Below are 24604 nucleotides of genomic sequence, written 5' to 3'. Positions count from 1 at the left end.
AGAGCCTGCACTCCATCCCGCACCCCAACCCCCTGTCCCAGCCTGATGAAAGTGAATGAGGGTGGGGGAGAGCGAGCAACGGGGGGGGGGCGTGGAGTGAGTGGGATGGGGCCTTAAAGATGGGGAGGGGTTGGGACAAGGAAAGGGTGTTTGGGATTGTGTGATTACTGTTATTTCACATTTTCTTTGAGGCAGATCCTGGGTTGCACTTAAATTCAAAACATGATCTTGTGCTTAAAAAGGTTGGAGACCACTGGTGTAGCTCTTTTGAAGTCAATGCAGTTATACTGACTTACAGTAGCTGAGGATTTGGCCTATAAACTCTAATCCCAGTTCTACTACGAATTTTCTATGTAGCCTTCACCTCCCTGCCTTAGTTTCCCTAGCTATAGGCACCAACTCCGTGGGTGCGCCGGGGCTGGAGCACCCACAGGGAAAAATTGGTGGGTGCTCTGGACCCACCGGCAGCTCCCCGACCCGCCCCCCCTGCCCCAGATCACCTCCACTCTGCCTCCTCCCCTGAGCACGCCGCCACATCCTGCTTCTCCCCCTTCCCCCCTCCCTCCCAGTGCTTGCGCCGCGAAACAGCTGTTTCGCGCAGCAAGCTCTGGGAGGGAGGGGGGAGGAGGAGGAATGCGGTGCACACGGGGAAGAGGCGGGGCCAGGGCGGGGATTTGGGAAGGGGTCCAATAGGGGCAGGGAGGGGGCGGAGTCAGGGCAGGGGCAGTGGGGCACGAGCACCCACCGGCACCAAGGAAAGTTGGTGCCTGTGTCCCTAGCTGCAAAATGGAGATAATATTTATCTCAGAGGGATGATGTGGAAACTATCTTTGAAGAGGAAATGTTCTATGACCAAGGCTCTGAGTATGCCTCAGTTCTGTGGCTGCAAATCTCTCTTCCTGTGATGCAGTGCTTCAGAATCTAAGCACAAGTTTCTAGTCTTCAGGGTTTTGAAGGTAACCTTGAAAACATAAATACAGAATAAACAGTGTTGTCTTCCTGAGATATGCAGAAAACCTTAAACAGTGGCTCTAGAGAGCAGTCTACTATCCCATTCAGCTCAGTGATGAAACCAGAAGATAACAATTTAAAGTCAACATTAAGTATTTTGCTTCTGATCATTTTATCAGAGGTATCCATTTAATGTTCTTATCTCACAATCCAAACTGCATCCCATGCCTTCCCAGGTGCCAAAACCCCCAAATGTCTTCTACCCAGCTGCCAAACCACTCCCCACAGCATCTCCCTTGACAACTTCTGTGATGCAGTTATAGCTTGTCAAGACAAAAATCTGCAGCACATCAGGAACTGAAAGTGTGGGGGAAAAGCAAAATAAATATATCCAGACAATAGAGGCCTTTATACTAAATTCATTAAAGACCCTCATTTTTATTTAAAAATGTTGTCGTTAAAACAAAGACACCAGTTTATTCAAAAAGTTATTGGTGCCAATTCCAGTTGAAGACAATGGGGTTGCACTTGTGTCAATGGGGAGCTAATTTAAGCTGCAGAACTTTTATTATAGGTATGATGTGCAAACAGAGCTCAGGCTGAGTTTGCAAAGCTAGGAGGGGGGTATTTTTGGGGGGGTGGGGGGAAGGGGGCAGGGAAGAGAATCACACATCTCAAAATATTTTTACATGTATACAGAGCACTGCTGAAAAAGAAGTTACCGAGAAACGAAGAACCCCACAATAATATTTTTACAAGGGCATTTTTCAGAGTAGAACCTCACTTTAAATGAAGCTACTGTAATACAGAAGCCAAAGATCTTGCGACATCATTTAAGCCTAGTTTATTGTGCAGCACATGGGGCTTTGGCTCTAGTAGTGGTTGCCATCAAAATCTTCTGTTGTAAATAGTTCGCATTACCACCCACACTATTCCTAGAATTAGTTACAGGAAATACCATAGTAATAATGTTAGCTACTTGCAAGTGGCAATTGCAAAGGCTTACCATGGTGACCACTGTGAGAGTACAACTATTACTATTCATAGCCAAACACACCCCCTCCTCCAAGGTATGGAACACCTGGACTCTGTGAAACCCAATATTTCAATATATTTTCATTCCTTTTTGGGAGTGGTGGCTATGAAAAGGAGTGGTGGCTATGGCCACAGGTGAGGATATTTCTACATTTATTAGTTTTCTGGTTGGTTAATAGCGCTCATAGAGGCTGCTAGATCTGTGAATGTGGTAGAATCTATCTTTAGTATTTTGTCAAAGGCACCCAGTGCATGGGATATGCATTTTTATTTATATTTCTTTTGATATATAATATGTACTTATATAAATTAAGACCCTGCAGGGTTGACTCCCTGCTTCAACCTTCAGAGTCAAAGCTTTTGTCCTTCCCACTCTGATTTGTAATTAAAAAAAGAATCTCAGCTTTCATTTAAAAAAAATTCTAGTCATTTTCCCTGGAAAGACAGTTTTCTGCAGCGGGGTGGACAAACCACCATTATTATGAAATGAGCCAGTTAGGTATGCCAAACAGTACATCTACACTTGAGCTGAAGGTGTATCTTACAGCTCAAGCAGACGTATGTGCACTACATTGGATCAAGCTAAAAATGTGCTAAAAATGGAAGTGATTGCTACAGTGCAGGCAGCAACGTGGGCTAGCTGCCTGAATATAACCCCCCCCACACACACCCTCACCCGAAGACCCTAGGTCAGGGGTGGCCAACCTGAGCCTGAGAAGGAGCCAGAATTTACCAATGAACATTGCCAAAGAGCCACAGTAATACGTCAGCAGCCCCCCATCAGCTTCCCTCTCCGCCCCCGCTCCCAGGGCCTCCTGCCCAGTGGCAGCCCCACCAATCAGCGCCTCCCTTCCCGCCCCGCACCTCCCGATCAGCTGTTTTGTGGCATGCAGGAGGCTCTGGGGGGGGAGGAGGAGTTAGGGCACTGCAGGCTCAGGGGAGGGGACAGGAAGGGGTGGCATGGGGGCAGGGCCTGTGGCAAAGCCAGGGGTTGAGCAGTGTGCACCCCCCGGCACATTGGAAAGTTGGAGTCTGTAGCTCCAGCCCCAGAGTCGGTGCCTATAAAAGGAGCCGCCTATTAACTTCTGAAGAACCGCACTTGGCTCTGGAGCCACAGGTTGGCCACCCCCTCGCTAGGTACTTTCTCAGGCAGCTACCCTACCCTGCTGCCCGCACCACTGCAGCTACACGTCTATTTTTTAGCGCACTAGCTCTATCAAAGCTCAAGTATATACATATTCCCATGCTGAAAGTTATGCCCCCAGCTCAAGAGTACACGTACCCAAGAAGTCACCCTACTAACCCTCTCCAACCTTCTTAGGCCATCCCGGTATATTTTAGGAGTGGGGACCCACAAAAAGTTGTCTCAGAGGCCAAACCCAAAACGTTAAGGCTGCTTCCGGCTGAGGCGGATAAGTTCGCTCCATGCATGTACTTTAAAGCAGAGGGTCCTGCAAATGGACCCATAAAAAGCAGATGTTCTGTCTGCTCAATGTGGACATTAGAGATCCCATGGCATTTTTCAAATTAGTTCATCCACAATTTCCACACCCCAGACAACAGTATGTGCAAGCTGGTTGCTATCCTCCACCCCAGAGGTGGTTGCATTTCAGTAGTAATGTAATTAACTTGTTAAAGTACTTTGCCAACCTTCAGCACTACAGATATTTTTAAAAAAAGAAGAAGCAGTAGCAGGAAAGATACAAGTTTAACAGTGAGCAGGCCTGTCCAGGACTGGCAATATCAGACTGTTTTCAATAAAGAGGCATAGTCCAGAGGGGTAATGACTGAAAGAGGGCTCTAATCTCCATTTATGAACCTGACTTTTCCATGTCTTAATATCCCCAAGTATAAAATGGTGACAACTGTTCACCAACTCCTAAGGGTTTTGTAAGGAATTAATGAATGTTTGGTTAGCACTAAAAGCAGGAAAGGGGCTATATAAATGCTAAGTATTATCAGTATGTCAATACACTGAGTTTGTTAGTGACTCAAAACACACACCCGTTCTTACACAATACACTGCGATGGCTCTAAACTGACACCATGTCCTTAAATCAACCAGCCTGGTTACTCTCAGAACAGCATACTATATTGTGCATATTAAGTAAAGCTTGCATCACACCAGGGTGAGGTAAGGACAAGAGTTTTGGCCTCATCCTTGTCTAAGTCAGATCAGAAAGTGGGTGTGTGTAATTTTACACATAAATACGCAAAATGGATTTTAATATGCGTGTGTAATTGTATCATATACAGGAGGACAATTATTGATAAGCATCAACTTTATCTTGGTTAGATTACAACGTGGATTTGGAGGTGGGGTATTATTATTTATATATCGAATACACACACTTTTTATTAGGATGTTTCTGCTGATATTACTTGAGCTTTATTCTCATGATGTCACCATAATCCTGAGATTATTGATGTAAATACAAAGCTTTCGTAGCCCGTAATTTATATATGGTGTTTTACGATGACTCTGGCGTTATAATGCTACCAAGGTATTATAATATTACAGCTTTGGAGCTAAATTCTGATCTCAGTTACACCAATGTAAATCTGGAGTCTTTCCACTGCCGTCAGTTAAATTACTTGAGTACATGAGATCAGAAACTAATGCCAAAACCACAGCATTATTAAGCCCAGGGACAAACAAGAAACACCTAATGCATACTTGAAACATTTGCAGATCATAGTTTACATCAATAATCTTGAAATTTTGAGGACATTTATTACTGGAGCTTTACTGTCATGCTATTACCAGAAAAACTCCTTAATATAAATATACTCACACACATATATTACCAACCCCACACAACTACTTTATGAGCTGACATAAAGATAAGGTTGAAGCCATTAATAATTGTCTCACACCCACCTTGCACAATTCTACTTGCCTGGAGCAATTTTATTTTCAAAAACGTATGAGTCAAAATATAATTAGCTGTTTCCTTAATATTATCAAGGTTAAGCACAGAAGAGTTGGGAAATTTTGGAGGGTGCCTGGTACATTTCCAAGACAATTTTGTAAGTCTGGCCTTGAGCTACATTGGATATTACACAGATTTCTCACTACTTCTATATATTGAAACGTGAACTCAACAAAAAATACACACCCCCATTGTTATTATGATTATTATATACTCTATGCTTTGGAGTGTGCATGCACAAACAAACACAGTTCCCTGTGCATTATCTAAGTGGAGCACATCTCAAACTGCAGTGAGACGCAGCGGTAGTCAGTGTCGAAACCCTGTGTAATAACGTGACTGGGGAAAAGGAACCGGCTTTGTTTCAGGATTCCCCGCTTTTCCATCCATCAATTTGCAACATCAACAACAGAAGCCCATAAAGAGGTCAAGAAAGGAGCCTCAATGAGCACTAACTGCACAGCGTTTGCATGGCAGGAGTCTGACTCTGACACAAGAAGAATCTGAAACAAGCACACCAAAGCAGGGTTCTGAAAAGCGGGGAGAGGAGGCGGGGGGAATAACATCTACCAGTAGGGTGACCAGATGTCCTGATTTTATAGGGACATTCCCAATATTCAGGGCTTTGTCTTACATAGACACCTATTACCCCCCACCCGCTTTTTCACACTTGCTATCTGGTCACCTTATCCACACAGGCTGTTTCGTATGTAGGTCCCCAGGGGGAAAGCCCCCCCCCCCCAAATCCTGGGGCAGCTGAAGCTATGACAGAACATCAGTGCCCAGTGGGGACAGGGTATACGCTCCTCTAGGGAAAGGGGGGGGGGAGAATTATCTAGGGAAGAATAGGGGGTTACAGGATGGATCACCCCAATTCCCCCTCCCAAGTAGAACTGGGGGAAGGGGTCTGTGGTTCTCTAGGGGAGACTGGGGGGGGTGGAGGTTCACAGGACAGGTCACCACAGTTTCCCCCCCTGCCAAGCAGAACTGGGGGGTACTGGGAGGAAGGGGTCTGTGGTCCTAAAGGGGAGGACTGGGGGGGTACAGGACAGAGCACCCCGATTCCCCCCTCCCAAGCAGAACCGGGCCCCCGGGCTGTGAGTTGCTCCTGGGAAGCGGGGGGCTCCGAGGCTGCGCCCCGGGGAGCGCGGAGGCTGGCGGCGGAGCCGCGCTGGGCCGGGGGGTACCTGGCTGTGCGGGGGCCGGCGGCGAAGGGCTCCTGCAGCCTGTCCAGCTCGGCTCGGCTCGGCTCGGCGCTCGGCGCTCTGCCGCTCTGCCGCTCGGCTGCTGCGCTGAGAGGCGACAACCAGCGGCGGCCTGTTCCGCAGCCTCCTCCCCGCTCGGCTCGGCCCGCCCCGGCTCCGCCTCGGGCCCTGCGCCCGCCCGCCCCCCGCTGCCGGCCGGCCGGGCAGCCTGGCCCGAGGCCCTGCCCCTGCCCCGGGGGCCGCCGCGCCGCGCCGCGCGTGGGAAACACCCCCCGGAGCACGGACCGAGCACCCCGGCCACGCCGCTCCCGCCGCCCAGCCCCCCGCTTCCGCCACCGGCCCCCGGTCCCTGCCGCCACCATCCCCCGGTCCCTACCCCCCATCCCCCGCCCCCCCCCGGCCCTTCCGCCCCCGGTCCCTACCCCCCATACCCTGCCCCCCCCGGCCCCTACCCCCCATCCCCCGGTCCCTGCCCCCCCCGGTCCCTACCCCCCATCCCCCGCCCCCCCCCGGCCCTTCCGCCCCCGGTCCCTACCCCCCATACCCTGCCCCCCCCGGCCCTTCCGCCCCCATCCCCCGGTCCCTGCCCCCCCCGGCCCTTCCGCCCCCATCCCCCGGTCCCTGCCCCCCCCGGCCCCTACCCCCATCCTCTGCCCCCCCTCCTCCCGGTCCCTACCCCCCATCCCCTGCCCCCCCCCGGCCCTTCCGCCCCCGGTCCCTACCCCCCATCCCCCGCCCCCCCCGGCCCTTCCGCCCCCATCCCCCGGTCCCTGCCCCCCCCGGCCCCTACCCCCATCCTCTGCCCCCCCTCCTCCCGGTCCCTACCCCCCATCCCCTGCCCCCCCCCGGCCCTTCCGCCCCCGGTCCCTACCCCCCATACCCTGCCCCCCCCGGCCCTTCCGCCCCCATCCCCCGGTCCCTGCCCCCCCCCCGGCCCCTACCCCCCATCCTCTGCCCCCCCCCGGCCCTTCCGCCACCATCCCCCGGTCCCTGCCCCCCCCCGGCCCCTACCCCCCATCCTCTGCCCCCCCCCCGGCCCTTCCGCCACCATCCCCCGGTCCCTACCCCCCCCGTCCTTCCGCCACCATCCCCCCGGTCCCTACCCCCCATACCCTGTCCCCCCCTCCTCCCGGTCCCTACCCCCCATACCCTGCCCCCCTGGCCCTTCCGCCACCCCTCCCTACCCCCCATACTCTGCCACCCCCCAGTCCTTCCGCCACCATCCCCCCGGTCCCTACCCCCCATACCCTGTCCACGCCTCCCCCCCCGGCCCTTCCGCCACCATCCCTCTGGCCAGCACCCCCCAATACCCCGCAGACCCTACACCACTGGTACCCCGGCCAGCCCCCCCCAATACCCCGCAGCCCCTACACCACTGCAACCCCGGCCAGCCACCCACAATACCCCGCAGCCCCTACACCAATGCTATCCCGGCCAACCCCCCGCACCTCCCCCCAATACCCCGCAACCCATACACCACTGCAACCCCGGCCAGCCCCCCCCAATACCCCACGGCCCCTACGCCACTGGTACCCTGGCCAGTCCCCCCATACCTAGGTCCCCAAATTTCCCAGACCCTATGACACCATCCCCTCGGTACCCGGCCCCCACATAGCCCCTACACCACTGGTACCCTGGCCCAGACCCCCCCGTATCTCAGTCCCCCAATACCCAGCCCAGCCCCCTTCCCCAGCCCCTACAACACCATCTCCCCACGGCCCCTATACCAGCATCCCCACCATACCCTGGCCCTCCACAGCCCCTACAAAGCCAGTACCCAGGCCCAGCCCTCCCATACCTCAGTTACCCAATACCCCGGCCTAGCCCCCTAGCCTCAATGGTTCTCAACCAGAGGTCCGGGGCCCCCTGGGTGGCTGCAAGCAGATTTCAGGGGGTCCACCAAGCAGGGCCAGTGTTGGACTTGCTGGGGCCCAGGGCAGAAAGCCAAAGCCCCACCGCATGAGTCTGAATCCCAGGGCCATGAGCCCTGCCAGCTGGGGCTGAAGACGAAGCCTGAACAATATAGCTTCGTGGGCGGCCCTGTGGCAAGGCCCTGTTTCCTGCCCCCTGACACTGGCCCTGGCTTTTATATATGGAAAACCAGTTATTGTGGCATAGGTGGGCCATGGAGTTTATATAGCATATTGTGGGGGCCTCAGAAAGAAAAATGTTGAGAACCCCTGCTCTACACCACCATTCCCCTGGTACCCTGCCCCCTATACCCTGTTCCTGCCCCCTGCGGCCCAGCCCCCCGTACCTCAGTCCCCCGATACTCTGGTACAACCCCTAAACCCCTACACCACCAGCCCCCCAGTGCCTGGTCCCCCCCATACCCTGTCCCTGCCTCCCCGTGGCCCCTACACCACCGGTACCTTAGCCCAGCCCCCGCCCTCTGCTGGGCCCTGGAGTTTTTATAGCATGAGGGGGGCCTCAGCAAGACAAAGGTTGAGAACCCCTTGTTTAGGGGCCATGGGGGTGGAGGGGGATCCCATAGGCATAGTTTTACTTCGGGAAGCAAGGGCTGGCAGGGCTCGAGCCCGTTCTGCACTGCGGGATCCAGGGAGGGAGCGCCACCTCCACCCCTGACTGAGCATGTCTAGGCTGTGGGGGGACGCAACCAAAAAATATAACTCAAAGCGGGGACTCAGTTCAAAAAGTTTGAAAACCGTGAGCCCTTTCAGGGTACAGGCAGGGGATATCTAGGGGCTGTGTATGGGTAGGGGGGCTCCTGGCTTCAGCCCCCCACTGCTCCTGGCTTGGGGTGAGGGAGGTTTGCCAGCTTCAGCCCCAGCCCCAGGCCACTCCCAGCTTCGGGGGGGGGGATTGCCAGCTTCAGCCCCCCACCGTTCCCAGCTTCGGGGGGAGGTGCTGGCTTTGGGAGGGTGCCATTCCCGGTTTCAGGGGAGATGGCGCCTTCAACTCCTGTCGGGGGGGGGAGGGGTGGCACAAGCTTCAGCCCCGCGCACCGCACCGCTCCCAGCTTGGGATGGGGAGGGCGTCGGCTTCAGCCCCGCACTGGTCCCAGCTTCAGGGCTGGGGCTCGGTGCACCGGGTTTCAGCCGCAGGGCCCCGCAGCCCCCCTGAAAGGGCTCACGGACCCCCGGGTGAGAACCACTGCCCTATGCTACCATCCCCATCCTCCAAGTCCCCTATACCACCATTCCACAAATACACGAGTCCAGCCCTCCATAGTCCCTATATCACCATCCAACCAATACCCAATGGATCCCAAACCACCATCCCCGAAATACCTCATCCTACCCCCCCGTCCCAGGGACCAACCTAATTACCTTCTTTAATAGTACTAGCCTAGCGATGGGAGAAGCAGTAGTAGTGGTATATCTTGATTTTAGTGTTGTGTTTTACACTGTCCCACATGACATTCTTATAAGCAAGCTAGGGAAATCTGGTCTTGATGAAAATTACTATTAAGGTGGGTGTATAACTGTTTGAAAGACCATACTCAGAGTAGTTATCAATGGGTCACTGTCAAGCTGGGAGGGCGTAGCTAGTGATGTACAGAGGTCAGTCCTGGGTGGTACTAGTCAATATTTTCATTAATGACTTGGATAACCCTGTGGAGAATATGCTTATAAAATTTATGGATGACACCGAGCTGGGAGAGGTTGCAAGCAGTTTGGAGGACAAGATTAGAATTCAAAATGAGCTTGACAAATTAGAGAATTGCTCTGAAACCAGCAACATGGAATTCAATAAAAAGTGGAAAGTACTACATGTGGGAAGGAAAAACCAAATGCACAAATACAAAATAGGGAACAAGAGCTTGGCAGTTAGTACTGCAGAAGAGGATCTGGGGGTTATAATGGATCACAAATAGAATCTGAACCAACAATGCGATACAGCTGCAAAAGGCTAATCTCATTCTGGGATACATTTACAGGACTGTCATATATACGAGATGGGAGGCAGCTGTTCTGCTCTACTCAGTGCTGAGGGGACCTCAGCTGGAATATTGTGTCCAATGAACAATGTGGACAATTAGGACCCACGTCCTCTTACGCAGCACTGCTGCCTTGCCGGTTATCTCCCATTTGCTTGATGTCCTCTGCATATTTTATAAGCATACTCTCCACTCCATCATCCAAGTCATTGAAAATACTGAACAGTACTGGGCCCAGGATGGACTCTTGCAGGACCCCACTTGATCCATCCTCTCATTTGACAGTGAAGCATTGATAATTACTCCTTGAGCATTGTCTTTCAACCACCTTATTGTAATTTTCTCTAGAGCATCTTTCCCTAGTTTGCTCATGAAAATGCCATGTGGGACTGTGTCAAAAGCATTAATAAAGTCCATATATATCACGTCTTCTGCTTTCCTTCTATCCACTAGATTGGTTACCTTATCAAAGAAGGAAACTAGGTTGATTTGGCATGCTTTGTTCTTGACAAATCCATGGTGGCTATTGCTTATCACCTTATTATCCTCTAGGTTTACAAATTAACAGTTTAATAATACTGATGTTCCAACTGCAGGGCCCAATCCATTGGGCGACACCAGGCTTTATAGAGTAAGGCTCCAATCATGCAAAGATTTATGCACATTATTATCTTTAACCACTCCAGCAGGCCCACTGAAGTCAAGGGACTTACTACCGTGCTTAAAGCTTAGCACGTGCTTAAGTCATTGTAGAATCAGGCCATAATTTTTCCTCGAATAGGACATTGTCAGATTAAAACAATAACTTTTTAAAAAAATAAACTGTGTTATACTTTAGATAATTTAAGAATAATCCAGAACTGTCCAATTTACTTTTTGATCACTTATGCTGTTTTGTTTATTTTGAAAAGACCAACCCATTTTGCTTTCTGCAATCTTTAAAAAAAAAGATTTTAATTAAACATTAAAATATAAAAAAAGCAAAGATCAAGCAGACATAGCAAATGTAGTTATAAATCTCAGATACAGTATTTTATTATGCCTTCAATCCACAGCATTTCTCTGATTGAGTCCCCACTTTAGTGACATTTGACTAATCAAGCAAAAATGTACACCACTCTCACAATGTCTGGATTCAGAGTAGCAGCCGTGTTAGTCTGTATCCGCAAAAAGAAGAACAGGAGTACTTGTGGCACCTTAGAGACTAACAAATTTATTAGAGCATAAGCTTTCGTGGACTACAGCCCACTTCTTCGGATGCATATGTCTGGAGTGGCTCATGACTGTGGGTGCCAACCTCGGGACAGACTGTCAAAAATGCAGGCACCCCAAATTGATGGTATGTTCTATAATTAGATTTCACCAACCCACTAACAAATGTAAACTCCTGGATCACTATAACAGTCTTACCATGGAGTCACACGCAGTCCCCTTTGGGTCTCCAGTCTATCCTGCTACCCAGGCAAGCTGGACATGATAACTGGTCTCCCAGACCAAAGATCACAAAATATTCAGATTACTTCCAGTCCCAAGGGACCAGTCAAATACCACAAATTAATTTGTATCTCAGATCACACACCAACAACAGCGCTTGTAGCCAGTCCTGTAATTAACTAACAGTTCATTAACTAGGAAAAAGAAACAAGAGTTGCTTACAGGTTAAAGCAAGCAAGCATACACACACAAATGAGTTACCATCTGCGGTTCCTTAAGATAACAGAGAGGTAGTAATCTCTCAATTCAAAATGTCTTTCAGGGTGGACCCAGGGGTAACTCCTAGGGATCTCTGCCTTAGTTTAGTGTGTCTGGCCCTCTGAGAGTTCAAACAGCAAAGAGATGAAACATTTTCATGTCAACTATTTTTATTTCCTTCTTCCAGCATTCAAACTGATGGGATGAGCCTTCTGCACATACTTCCCAATGGGTAGAGGGGGCAATTAACAAAGCTTTTGTCCTATGATGGCCCACTTAATTTTTGATAGTCCTCCTGGATGGGCTGAGGGAGCCCCTCTTCCCACCTGAGCCCTGGTCTACCCTACAGAATTACTTCTGTATAACTACATCATTCAGCAGTGTGAATAAGCCATACCCCTGAACAACGTAGTAATACCAACCTAAGCACTGGAGTAGACAGTGCTATGTATCTACTGCCTCTTGCAGAGGTGGATTAACTAAACCAACGGGAGAGCTCTCTCCCCATTGGCTTAGAGCAGAGGTTCTCAAACTGTGGTCCACAGACTGAGCTCCATTCAGGTGGTCCACAGGTAGTTCCCTCTAAGGTGCGTGCCTGGGCAGCCACACATGAGAGAATGAAGGGCCACCCACCTAATTATTGGAGCCGTGCAGACGTGGCTTCACTAATTAGGTGCCTGGACCCTGGAGAAGACGCACATGTAAGGTGAGGTGGTGGCCTTGGGGGAATTAGGGAGTAGGTGGGGGGGGGAATTTGGGATATGCAGGGCTGTGGTGGCCAAAGAGGCGACTTTCCATAGCTCCAGGGCTGCGGCTGCCAGGGAAAGACCCCCCTCCTTCCCAGCCCCAGCCCGGGGGCTGCCGCAGTGGGGGGAGAGAGGGCACATCCATCACATTAAAAAGGTAAGACTACTGATATTAAAATATGAGTTGTGTGCTTTTATTTGTAGAACAAAAAATGTTAATTATTAAGGGGTTTTTTTTACAGCGCTTTTATCCAAAGTGCTTTACAATAGTTAGCTAACGTTACAACATTTGGAAAGATCATTAAGTGGTCAGCTGAGACCCTCAGCAATTTTCAAGTGGTCCACACAAAAAAAGAAGTTTGAGAACCACTGCTTAGAGCATCTTCATTAAACTGCAGCGGGATGATGCAGTGTTTTAAGTGTACACCTGCCCTGAGTTCAGAAGTTCAGAGGAGGCATTTTTACAATTATAAAACAAACTAAGGACAGATCTACACGTAAAACGCTGCAGCTGCACAGCTGTTGCACATCAGTGATGACGTTAATACACTGACAAGAGAGCTTCTCCCATTGGTGTAGTTAATCCACCTCTGCGAGAGGCGGTAGCTATCTTGACGGGAGATGCCTTCCTATCGACATAGGACTGTCTGCACCAGGGGGTAGGTCAATATAACCGTTGCTGAGGCATATGGATTTTTCACACCCCAGAGTGACCTAGTTATACTGATGTAAATTTGTAATGTAAACCTGGCCTTATATTTTACCTTGTAGCATGCAATGCAGACATTACAAGTGAGATTCATGCATGCAGCAACTTACAAGCATTTCATAGACTCTAAACACTAAATACATTCTTATAAGACTAATATCTATTTTGAACAAAACTAACATACAGGTGAGCTGGTTTGGTCTCCAGCTATGAGTTTGTCAGTTCTTAGCGAATGCCTACGACCTTGGCCAGAGCCAGAGCACTTCGCTTACCCGTGTCACAGCACTTAACTTAAAAGTAGTGCAGAGTGCTACACCACAAAATGTGTGCTAGAGAGAAATATTCTAAAATAGATATAAAATTCTACTACTACGTTTTTTTTTCTGAGGCAGTGCTAATGGGCGAATACTTAGCACAATGCTACAGAATGTGGGTCACAAACACAAGCATGGAATGTTAACAATCAAAAAAAAAACCCAAAAAACCCAGTTCTCATTGACTTTCCCCACCTCCTCCTGCAATGTCATGACAATATTTCTACCAAAGGTTTACAACACCTACATTTGGGACCAGAAAAAACCTGGCAGTCTCTCTTTGAAAGTTTTTTTCATTCAAATCATATGTGAAGGATATCCCAAAATAAGCTATGATTGGTTCCAAAAACCTTGTTCACAGAGACTGACTGTCCTTTGTTCAAAGGCCGTCTACACTATCTGCCGTTTCATACACAACTACAATAATTCAGCTATATTAAGGAAGGCTAATCCCTACTACTATTCAATAACCATTTTGCAAGATGTCTAGAGTGATGGATAAGTGCATTGTAAATAAATCTAACAACGATAAATCATCTCAATATTAAACAATGGCTCAAGTCACCCCGTGGTTAAAACAAACAAGGGAGGAGGAAATCTCTTGAAATTCCCTTTGCAGCATTTTCCTCCCTCCATTGGGAGGAGATTTGGGATGCTGCATCCTAGCCAATCATACATCCATGTGGGGCAATGGGAAGGGACACAGAGGTGTAGAAGCAGCACCCCTACCTGGAAAGTGGCAGATCCATGCACCATGAACCTGACTCAATAAAAACAATCCTGAATTTTAAAAGAGAGGCAGAAAAATAGAACCAGCCAGCCAAATTCAACATAGGAGAAAGGCAATAGCATCTAGACAGGTCACCTCTTGTATAAAGGGGCCAGGTGCATGGAGGAAACAAAAAGACAGCAAATACAGAAGCAACAGGAGGTGGTCTTAAATGTGGAAATATCATCATTGCAACATGACCCTCAGGGCAGCTAGGAAGGGACTATGCTTGACCTCCAGGGCAGAAGTCCGTTTATAGCACCAAAAAAGCAGGTACCAATGGGTTTCCAGTATTTCTTCATACTGGCAGCTGGAGCTCAAATCCCCAAAAAGAGGAATTATTTATAGAAGTCTGCTCTTCCATCACACACACTGGTTAGACGCTGGCAGCAACACAGCTGAAAGCCACCTAAGTAGATGTCAGAGCATCACCCTCCCACTTGTTAAAGAGGGGCACTTCAAGGGTCAAAAACCAGTCCATATCAACCAGCTTAAAAACCAGGGAAGGGTGAAGAACCTTGCATCCCTCCTATGCACCAGAACTGTTTCTAAGTAGAATTTCCCCTCCCACACACACTTCAGTAAGGAATCCAGCAAGCTAGACTGATGGCTGGTTCCCAAGGGAACATTAACAAGCTATTTCTCTTTAAAGTAGGCACACAATTTTCCTTTGTTAAACTATTTAGCCTGCTGTGACGTTAAAGTCTCTATAACATAATTCAGAAGCTGCAGACTGTGTTGATGTGTGTCCAGCATGTAGAATAAGAAAGGAAAAAGCAGCAGTACCGGTAAAAGAAGAATGACAAATTTGCTAGAATTTTTTTACATGGGTTATGTTTTCCCGGGAAGGTGCAAAAAGGAGGCAGTGATGCCTAGCGGTTAGACCAGGACACTGGAACTTTGGTGCTCTGCTTCTATTGCCAGGTAGAGTGGGACACAGAAAGCAGCATCACACTGCAGATTAGGTCAAGAAGGGAAGAATATTGGGTGCAAATGAAACAAAAGAGGGATTTCTAGGTAGATAGGATGTAATTACCCAGATTGGACTTTGGCTAGGAAATCAGGGCAACCCTACTCTTGTAGATATAAAAATCCCTATGAGCTCCTTAATAGCCACAAGGAGTCATGATCTCAATTTGCTATCTGTTTCTTTGCCCCTCACACTGTGCTAGGGCATTCATTAAGTACTGACTCCATGCTGGGGAGGGATGAAAGTTTGGCCAATTCTATTCTCTTTTTTTTTTTTCAGACCTTAGACTGGACCACCACAGTCTTGATTTCACTGGAGTCAGTGGAACTTCTGACACTGACTTAATTTGGATTGGGCCCAAAGTCCAGCTAGTCCTCGGCTGAACACATCCTTCAGTGTATCCTGAGGTAGATAAAAGGGTAACAAGGAATATAAACTTTGAAGCCTACTAGAAAGTATCATTATTACTAGGGGCCAAATTCTGTTTTCTGTTACCCCTGTTTAAATCTGGATTTATGCTGGATTAGAATTTGACCAAGTGTCTACGTTTCATATATCTCTAAAGGTACATCTCCACTGCACTAAAAGACCCACACCACAGCTGCGGCTGGCCTGGGTCAGCTGACTGCGGTTCGTGGGGCTCAGATCGGACAGCTAAAAATAACAGTGTCAATGGTTGGGCTTGAGCATACGAGACCCTGTGAGGGGGGAGGATCTCAGAGCCCAGGCTCCAGCCCGAGCCTGAACATCCACACTGCTGTTTTTAGCCCGGCACCTGAGCCCCACCAGCCCAAATCAGTTGACTCAGACTCAGTGTCGTGGGTTTTTTAATCCCAGTGTAGACAAACCCGTAATCTGCTTTTTTTTTTAATGTTTTGGTTTAAACTTTTTTTTTTTTTTTTTTTGCTTTAAGTTTCAAAGTAAAAGAAAAGGCTGATGAAACATGGTGTTTTAGGTGCTAAGCGTCCTGTTACCGTGACATTAGACAAACAGTACGTAAACACTATCCCACGGCTTTGTTCTGCCAACAGCAAAAAGAACCTCAGATCAGCAAGAATTGGGATGTGATCTCAGCAAACACCATCACAAATTGGGGACCTCAGATAAATACTAGAGCTGGGCAAACAATGCCTAGGGAATAACTTCTGTTCACAAAGGTTGCAAACATAGACTTGGATTGCTACAGATTTGTTAGTATTTTCAAAGCCATGTTGGACACGTTTCAGGTGACTAAGTATCAGCCAATGGACTATTCGTATTGCTGCAATGATTTGCTATTTCTAGTGTGATGTTTGTGTTCTGTAACCTAATCATATGGTATTTGATTCTGCTCCCTACCCAGGAAGCAGCCTTGAATAAGTTACTTGAAGTGGCATGATCTAGTGGATAGGGCCATAGTGCCCAGCTCTGCCACTGACCTGTTGTATGACCTTGGGCAAGTTACTTCAGCTCTTCATGCCTCTATTTCCCCTCCCACCCTTTTTCTGTCCTGTTCTATTTAGAGTGTGAGCTCTTTATAGCAGGAACTGTTTTTCATTATGTGTCTATATAGTACCCAGCACAATGGGGCCCTTGTCTGTAATAATAAAATAAAAGTGCTGTGAACATTCACCCGAAAGCATTTGCATGAGAAATCACGGCTCTCTCTACTTCCCTGAACTTTCTAGTGAACAGACAAAAAATAAAAGACAATCAAATTGTTTACAAAAAATTAATTAAAAGGGCCAAACATCAAAGAGAAATTATGGTTCGTATGTGAATTACTGTTCACACATCCGGTTCTCAGCTCCTGCATCTGAGCCCAGTTCTAATTAGCACCTCTCCCTTAGCAAGAAAGTTGAGGATCAACTCATTTGTTTTTTTTTAATTAGAATAAGAGATTTTGCAAAGCTCTATCAGGGTATAATGAAAATGTTGATGCTGTATAAAAAGAGCTACGATCGTCTTCTGCACTCAGTCACGATCCGAACTGCTAATGGTTCAAGGGACTGTTTACTGCAGTGTTTGGGGCCATTGCTTTTCTGTTTATTTTAGAGGCGAACACCCTTCCTAATTCAGTTAGCTTTAAATCATAATCGGCTGGTGTCACTGCTATATACAGTAAAAGCTGTGTTATCCAGCACTTTACCACCGGGCAAGATCGATAAACCGGCATTTCTGATCTTCATTGAAAGTCCCGTTTATAGTCCGGTTGGCGCGGGGCCAGCAGGCTCCCTACCTGGCTCCACGTGGCTCCTGGAAGCAGCGACCTCCCCCTGCTGCTCCTAGGCGGAGGCGTGGCTAGGCGGCTCTGCGCGCTGCCTTCCCCCGCAAGTGCCATCTCCGCAGCTCCCATTGGCCGCGGTTCCTTTCTCTGCTAGGTCAAAGAGCATTCAATATTTCTTCCCCAGGAACCTGTAATCAAGTCACTGCAATCAAGTCACTCCTTAACCTTTTCTTTGTTAAAATAAATAGATTGAGCTCCTTGAGTCTATCACTATAAGGCCCGTTTTCTAATCCTTTAATCATTCTCGTGGCTCTTCTCTGAACCCTCTCCAATGTATCAACATCCTTCCTGAATGCTGGGCACCAGAACCAGACACAACAGTCCAGAAGCAGTCACATCAGTGCCAAATACAGAGGTAAAATAATCTCTCTACTCCTATTCAAGATTTCTCTATTTATGCATCCAAGGATTGCATTAGACTTTTTGCCCACAGTTTTGCACTATCGCTACTATTGGGGTCAAATATCAACTTTTTAAAATAAAAGATTTCATTACTTACGTCACTAGTAGTATTGCCAGATATTAAATCCAGTAGACTTTTTTAAAATCAAATGCATTCTTCACTATTCATGTCATTTGCTTGCTTTTTATTATGTATATTGCAGGAGCCACAGTCATGGATCAGGACTCTATTGTGCTAGGTGCTGTACAAACACAGAACAAAATGATGGTCCCACCCTTAAGAAGCTTAAAATCTGCATTCAAGCTTTTCCCACTTCTGCCTGGATAATGAAATCAATCTTGTGAATTTTACCTTTGTGGCAAAGGCCCAGGCTGGGAATAAGGAAACCTGAGTCTGTTGACACACTAGGTGAACTTTGGCAAGTCATTCTTACCTCTCTGTACCTCCGTTTTTGTCATCTGCATGTTAGAAATAGCAGTGCTTATAAACTTTTGTTAAGCATTAAGATATATTAGGGCTGTCAATTAATCGCAGTTAACTTACATGATTAGCTCAAAAAAATTAATCATGATTTAAAAAATTAATCACAATTAATTGCAGTTTTAATTGCACTGTTAAACAATAGAATACCAATTGAAATCTATTAAATATTTCTGGATGTTTTTTGAAATTTTCAGTATATTGATTTCAATTACAACACAGAATACAAAGTGTACAGTGCTCACTTTATATGATTTTTCATTACAAATATTTGCACTGTAAAAATTATGAACAAAAGAAATAGTATTTTTCAGTTCACCTCATACAAGTACTCTAGTGCAATCTCTATATCATGAAAATGCAACTTATAAATGTAGATTTTTTTTGTTACATAATTGCACTCAAAAACAAAACAATGTAAAACTGTAGAGTCTACAAGGCCACGCAGTCCTACTTCTTGTTCAGCCAATCGCTAAGACAAATACGTTTGTTTACATTTACGGGAGATAATGTTGCCCACTTCTTATTTACAGTGTCACCAGAAAGTGAGACAAGCATTTGCATGGCACTTTTGTAGCCAGCATTGCAAGGTATTTACGTGCCAGATATGCTAAATATTCGTACGCCCCTTCATGCTTCAGCCACCGTTCCAGAGGACATGCTTCCATGCTGATGACAGTCGTTAAAAAAATAATGTGTTAATTACATTTGTGACTGAACTCCTTGGGGGAGAATTGTGTGTCCCCTGCTCTGTTTTACCCGCATTCTGCCATATATTTCATGTTATAGCAGTCTCAGATGATGACTCAGAACATGTTGTTCATTTCAAGAACACTCACTGCAGGTTTGACAAAACGCAAAGAAGATACCAATGTGACATTTCCAAAGATAGCTACAGCACTCGACCCAAGGTTTAAGAATCTGAAGTGCCTTCCAAAATCTGAGAGGGATGAGGTGGGGAGTTTGCTTTCAGAAGTCTTAAAAGAACAACAATCTGATGCAGAAACTACAGAACCCAAACCACCAAAAAAGAAAATCAACCTTCTGATGGTGGCATCTGACTCAGATAATGAAAATGAATATGTGTCGGTCCACACTGCTTTGGTTTGTTATCGAACACAACCTGTCATTAGTCTGGACGCATGTCCTCTGGAATGGTGGTTAAAGCATGAAGGGACTTATGAATCTTTAGTGCATCTGGCATGTAAATACCTTGCAATGCTGGCTGCAACTGTGCCATGTGAACACCTGTTCTCACTTTCAGGTGACATTGTGAACAAGAAGCAGACAGCATTATCTCCTTCAAATGTAAACAAACTTGTTTGTCTGAGCGACTGGTCGAACAAGAAATAGGACTGAATGGAATTGTAGGCTTTAAAGTTTTACATTGTTTTATTTTTGAATGCAGTTATTTTTTGTACGTGATTCTACATTTGTAAGGTCAACTTTCATGATAAAGAGGTTGCACTACAGTACTTGTATTAGGTGAATGGAAAAATACTATTTCTTTTGTTTTTTACAGTGCAAATATTTGTAATAAAAATAAATATAAAATGAGCACTGTATACTTTATATTCTGTGTTGTAATTGAAATCAATATATTTGAAAATGTAGAAAACATCCAAAATAATTAAATAAATGGTCTTCTGTTATTGTTTAACAGTGCGATTAATCACGATTGTTTTAATCACGCGATTAATCACAATTAATTTTTAATCGTTTGTCAGCCCTAAGATATATAAATGAAAACATTATGGAAAGTGCAAGATATTAATATTTTGATGCTGTCCGTTTCTAATCAGTTTCGGGTGCTGGTTCTCACACAGCATTTTTGCTGATGTAATGCTTGTGTTGCAAACTCTGCAGGGAAAAGTTATTCTTTTAAAAGTAGTAAATCTCCATAGAAGTGTAAACAATTGTACGGATTCATTTCTACTGAGGTTAGATTTTTGTGAACAGTTTTTTTGGAATACGTTTTGCACTTTGCATGGCTCTAACCATGTCCCTTTAAGATCCTGCGTTGTGCTTGTATACGTCAACAACTGTTTCAAAAACAAAACAAACCCAAACCCATCTGTTTGCCAAGCAGTGTGTAGAGCCTCTGAATCATTCAAGGGCAGCCACATGTCAGCAAGAGTAACAGGAAGTGCCTTGCGCTTGACCTTTATTTATAAAAGCAAGAATGACACTTCACTGCATATAGTTACAATGATCTAATCAGCTTTGCTGTGCTATAGCCATCAGATCAATTGCATCCATAACACGTGTGTTTTCCATTAAAAAAAGCTGTCTCGCGTTTGTCAGACTGGAGCAACTGTGAGGATGCCCTCACCCTTCACTGCATCAATGTATTAAAGTGAGAGGTATTCTGAGCGGACTCTAATTTTTTGTACTATTTAGAGTGGAGCTTCTCTTGTCTTTTGGGTAAAGAACACACAGCAGATTTGTAGCTGCCCTTTGCCCCTCCCTGCTCTGGGTACCCTTTGAGGCCTGACTTTAGCAGTGCACTGAACCACATGCTTAACTTTTAAGTCCCATTGACTAACATGGGTCACGTGCCTGAAGTTAAGCACATGCTCTACTAAACCGTCTGTATGGAAGGGGGAATAGAACCTAGGTCTCTACCATACCAGGTGGCTGCACTAACCACGGGGCTAACAGTGACAGGATGGGCATTGTTACTGTTTTGATGGAGTGAGGCAGGTGCCTAAGTCTTTCTCACAAGAAACACTATAGGCACCTACACTGCCTGACTCCAGAAGAGGGGGTCCAGGTTGTGAATCACAAGCAAAGTGAGGCACCCCCCTTTCTACCCTGGACTTAGATGCCTAACTTTGAGAGAGGGGTGGGACTTAGGACACACCTCTCTTGCTGGCATTTCCCATTGGCTACTCTAGGCAGCTCCCCATTTAGCATGCTGACATTCTTAAGCACCTCTCTCCCCCCATTCGTTGTATAGCAGTTGAATGTCACGACCCCTAAGTCCCTTTGTGGATTTGGATGTAGGCGCCTAGTAAATTGAGACCTAAGCAGGATTATGACTATGCTGGCCCTCTCCATGGGGGCAAATTACAGTCACAGTTGTAAAACATTGTCCTGAGAAGTAGCCAGAGAACTTTTCAGACTAAAAAGCGATCATGAGTTATTTGCTTAGGTCATGCTGCTGCAGGACAGTGCTCCAGCAAGGCCTGCATATTGCCTTCAGCAGGGGCCAATATCGATCGCTTCTGTGGAAAATGTGTAAAAAACAAACAGTCCCGAGACTGTACTACAGCGTATTAACAACATTATGTACTGGGCCATGGGGGTTCCTCGGGGATTCCAGCTGATAGTAGTCGACAGTTCAAAGGCGGAATATCGATAGCCCTCATCATTTGTTGGTTAGCTAACGCAACTGAAGGGCACTATTCTTATTCATAGATGGTGGATCTTTTTTGGAAACTTATGATACTTCAGTATTTGCATCAATGTAGTTTTCAGGGAGTTCCACAAGTTATGCAGTAATAAATCTATGGCCATCTGACAGCCTCCCCAGTTAACAGCATTCTGTACACCATCATGGCCATGTGGAACTTCAAGGCTATCGCAGGGAGAGAACTCGGATCCTTCTTACCGCAAAAGCACAGGCTCCTGCCTAACAAAGAATTGCCGTTAGTGATTAGCCACAGAAGGCTGATGTCACACAGCTGAGCAGCTCGACTCTCTCTCTCTCTCCTGCAGAGAGAGCCGTGCTACAAACTGTAGCCAATTCCTTACAACGGACTTAGTAAAAATGTTTCTCATTTACCCTTTTGAAATTAGTTGACCTTGTAATTTTATTAAGTGGTCTCTTAATCTTACATAATGTGATGGGGACTTCAGGAACAGCCAGTTAGTCTCTCCTATACCATTGGGTATTCCTGTTTAATGGAACCAAATATCAGTCACTGCATTTTTCCAAGATGAGGTCCCACCATTGTAGAGATCCAATTACTCCTGTATACAGAAGTCACTTATCTGTCTGAAAATCATTTTCCTGTGTCCAGTATAGTTTTCGGAGCGGTTCTCCCTTTAGAGTTGGCTGACGCCTGCCTCCAGACATCTCACCCACGGTCTGGATCCCATTTAGCTCCTCAGGAGAAATTCATGCTCGTGCAAAACGAAGCCAGAGACCAGGCCTGAGCCACCACTGCATTTCTTTACAGGGTGCATGCACTCGGACATTCTGTCGCCTCGGCAACCATTCTTGACATCATTGTCCTTTCCACATGTCAAATGCTGCCGTACAAGGGGTTGGGAAAGCCTCCTCCATTAACAGGAAAGTGTAGTTTGACACTGTTAGATGGGTGGGGAGGGAACTCCCTAAAGGGAGAAGGGGGAAGAGCAGAGTTACTACATAGCCAGTGGGAAAAAGTTAGAGGCAATAAATACCTGCTTATCCTGGTCATCATGCCCATAGCCCCAAATAAAAAACCTCCATCACCAAGGGCTAAATTATGCTTTTTCAGCAACAGAGCTGTTCTGGAGAGCAGGAGCAGGTGCACAGCTGGAATGTCAGTGTCAGGCTACATTATGCTTTCGAAAGACACTATCCCTCCCCTTGGAGAACAATGGGACTTACTACTCCATTGCAGCCTGCTAGTTGTCTCCTGGCAAGCAGCTAGGGAAGCGGTTGGGGGCAGGGCCATGATCCCACCTAGACACCCACACCCCTTCTGGAGCATTGTACCCCCCACACACACACACACAGCCTCTAGCCAAATTACATCTGCCTTCTGTGCCAGACTGGATGAGGTGGAAGGGACTCTCTGAGTTCCTTCTGACACCCCTATGCAGGGGCAGATGTCATTGGGTTCTCACTGTTGAGTGTTATCCCAATCTTTAAAATATTTTTAGAAGTGTGTGTGTCCAAGCGAGGAGAAGTTGTTTTGCCACGTTTAGAACCTGTTCACAGATCATAGGTTCTCAACAGAGAGGAAAATTCAAAACTTTGGAGGTTCAAGCGAGGAAGTGATTATGATCTGATAGAATTCAAGATCCTATGGAAAGGAGAACATGAGAGCAGCAAAACAAGGACAGTGGACTTTAGACAGGCGGATTTCACCCGACTCAGAGAAACAGCAGGCAAGGTCCCATGGGAAGACCAATTAGGAAGAAAAGGACTGTAAGGGGGCTGGTAGTTCCTAAAAGAGGTAACATTAGCGGCTCAATATCAAGCTATTCCGATGCAGAGGAAAGATAAGAAAAGCCACAGGAGGCCAATGTGGCTGCACAAGGAGCTTTTTAGTGACCTAAAAAGCCCAAAGGGATACATTCAGAAAATGGAAGAAGGGGCACGTCACCAAGGAAGTATACATGGGAATAGTGCCGGCGTGTAGGGACAAAATCAGGAAAGCAAAGGCAAAGAATGAGTTACAGCTGGCAAGAAATGTTAGAGACAAAAGACTGTGTCAGACAAAAAAGAAAAATCAGGGCTGGTGCGGGCCCTCTGCTCAACGGAGAAGGTGAGTGGTAATGGAAGATGATAGGAAGGCAGAACTGCTCAATGCCTCCTTTGCTTCAATCTTTTCACTAAAAATAACATGACCAGACAACTAGTGAAGTTACCATAGACAATAAGGGGGAAGGGCTGGAGATCGGGATAAGTAAAGAACATGTCAGATCTTCTGACCAATTTGAATGAATCCAATCAGCGGGGCCTGATACAATTCACCCGAGGGTATTGAAGGAATTAGCTGAAGAAATCTCGGAGCCACTGGCAAACTCATGGATAACAGAGCAGGTCCCAGAAGACTGGAGAAGGGTTAACATAGTAACCATCTTTAAAAATGGGAAAAGGAGGAGCCAGGGAACTATAGACTAGTCAGCCTGACTTTGATAACTGGGAAACTACTAGAGCAATGTATAAAACATTCAATTTGCAAATCCCTGGAGGATGAAGGGGTGATCACTAGCAGCCAGCATGGATTTACTAAGAAAAAATCATGCCAAACCAGCTTGATTTCCTTCTTTAATAGGGTAACTGGTTTGGTGGATAGCAAGAAATATGGTGAACATGATATACCTGGACATTAACAAGGTTTTTGGCACAGAACCACATGATATTCTGATAAGTAAACTGGAGAAATGCAGGCTCGGCAGAGCTACCATTAAGTGGATACATAACTGGTTAAACAACGGCAAACAAAGAGTAACTATTAATGGAATGATGTCAGATTGGAGGGAGGTTTCAAGTAGGGTTCCACAGGGAT

At 46.8% G+C, this 24604-nt stretch overlaps 1 protein-coding gene across 1 annotated transcript in view; it reads right to left on the bottom strand.

Annotated features, from left to right (window-relative positions):
• SMOX (spermine oxidase) overlaps window positions 1-6193 on the bottom strand; it is an 82557-nt gene extending 76364 nt beyond the window's left edge. Inside the window, exon 1 of the mRNA XM_054030673.1 lies at window positions 6107-6193. The gene's annotated coding sequence lies outside the window, so the exon portion shown is untranslated. The remainder of the gene's footprint in view (window positions 1-6106) is intronic.
• Between the last annotated feature and the right edge of the window lie 18411 nt (window positions 6194-24604).

This window comes from Malaclemys terrapin, chromosome 5 (assembly GCF_027887155.1).
Source record: "Malaclemys terrapin pileata isolate rMalTer1 chromosome 5, rMalTer1.hap1, whole genome shotgun sequence".
NCBI lineage: Eukaryota > Metazoa > Chordata > Testudines > Emydidae > Malaclemys > Malaclemys terrapin.
Note: the sequence above shows the minus strand (reverse complement) of the source record. Positions and strands in the feature narration are given on the sequence as shown.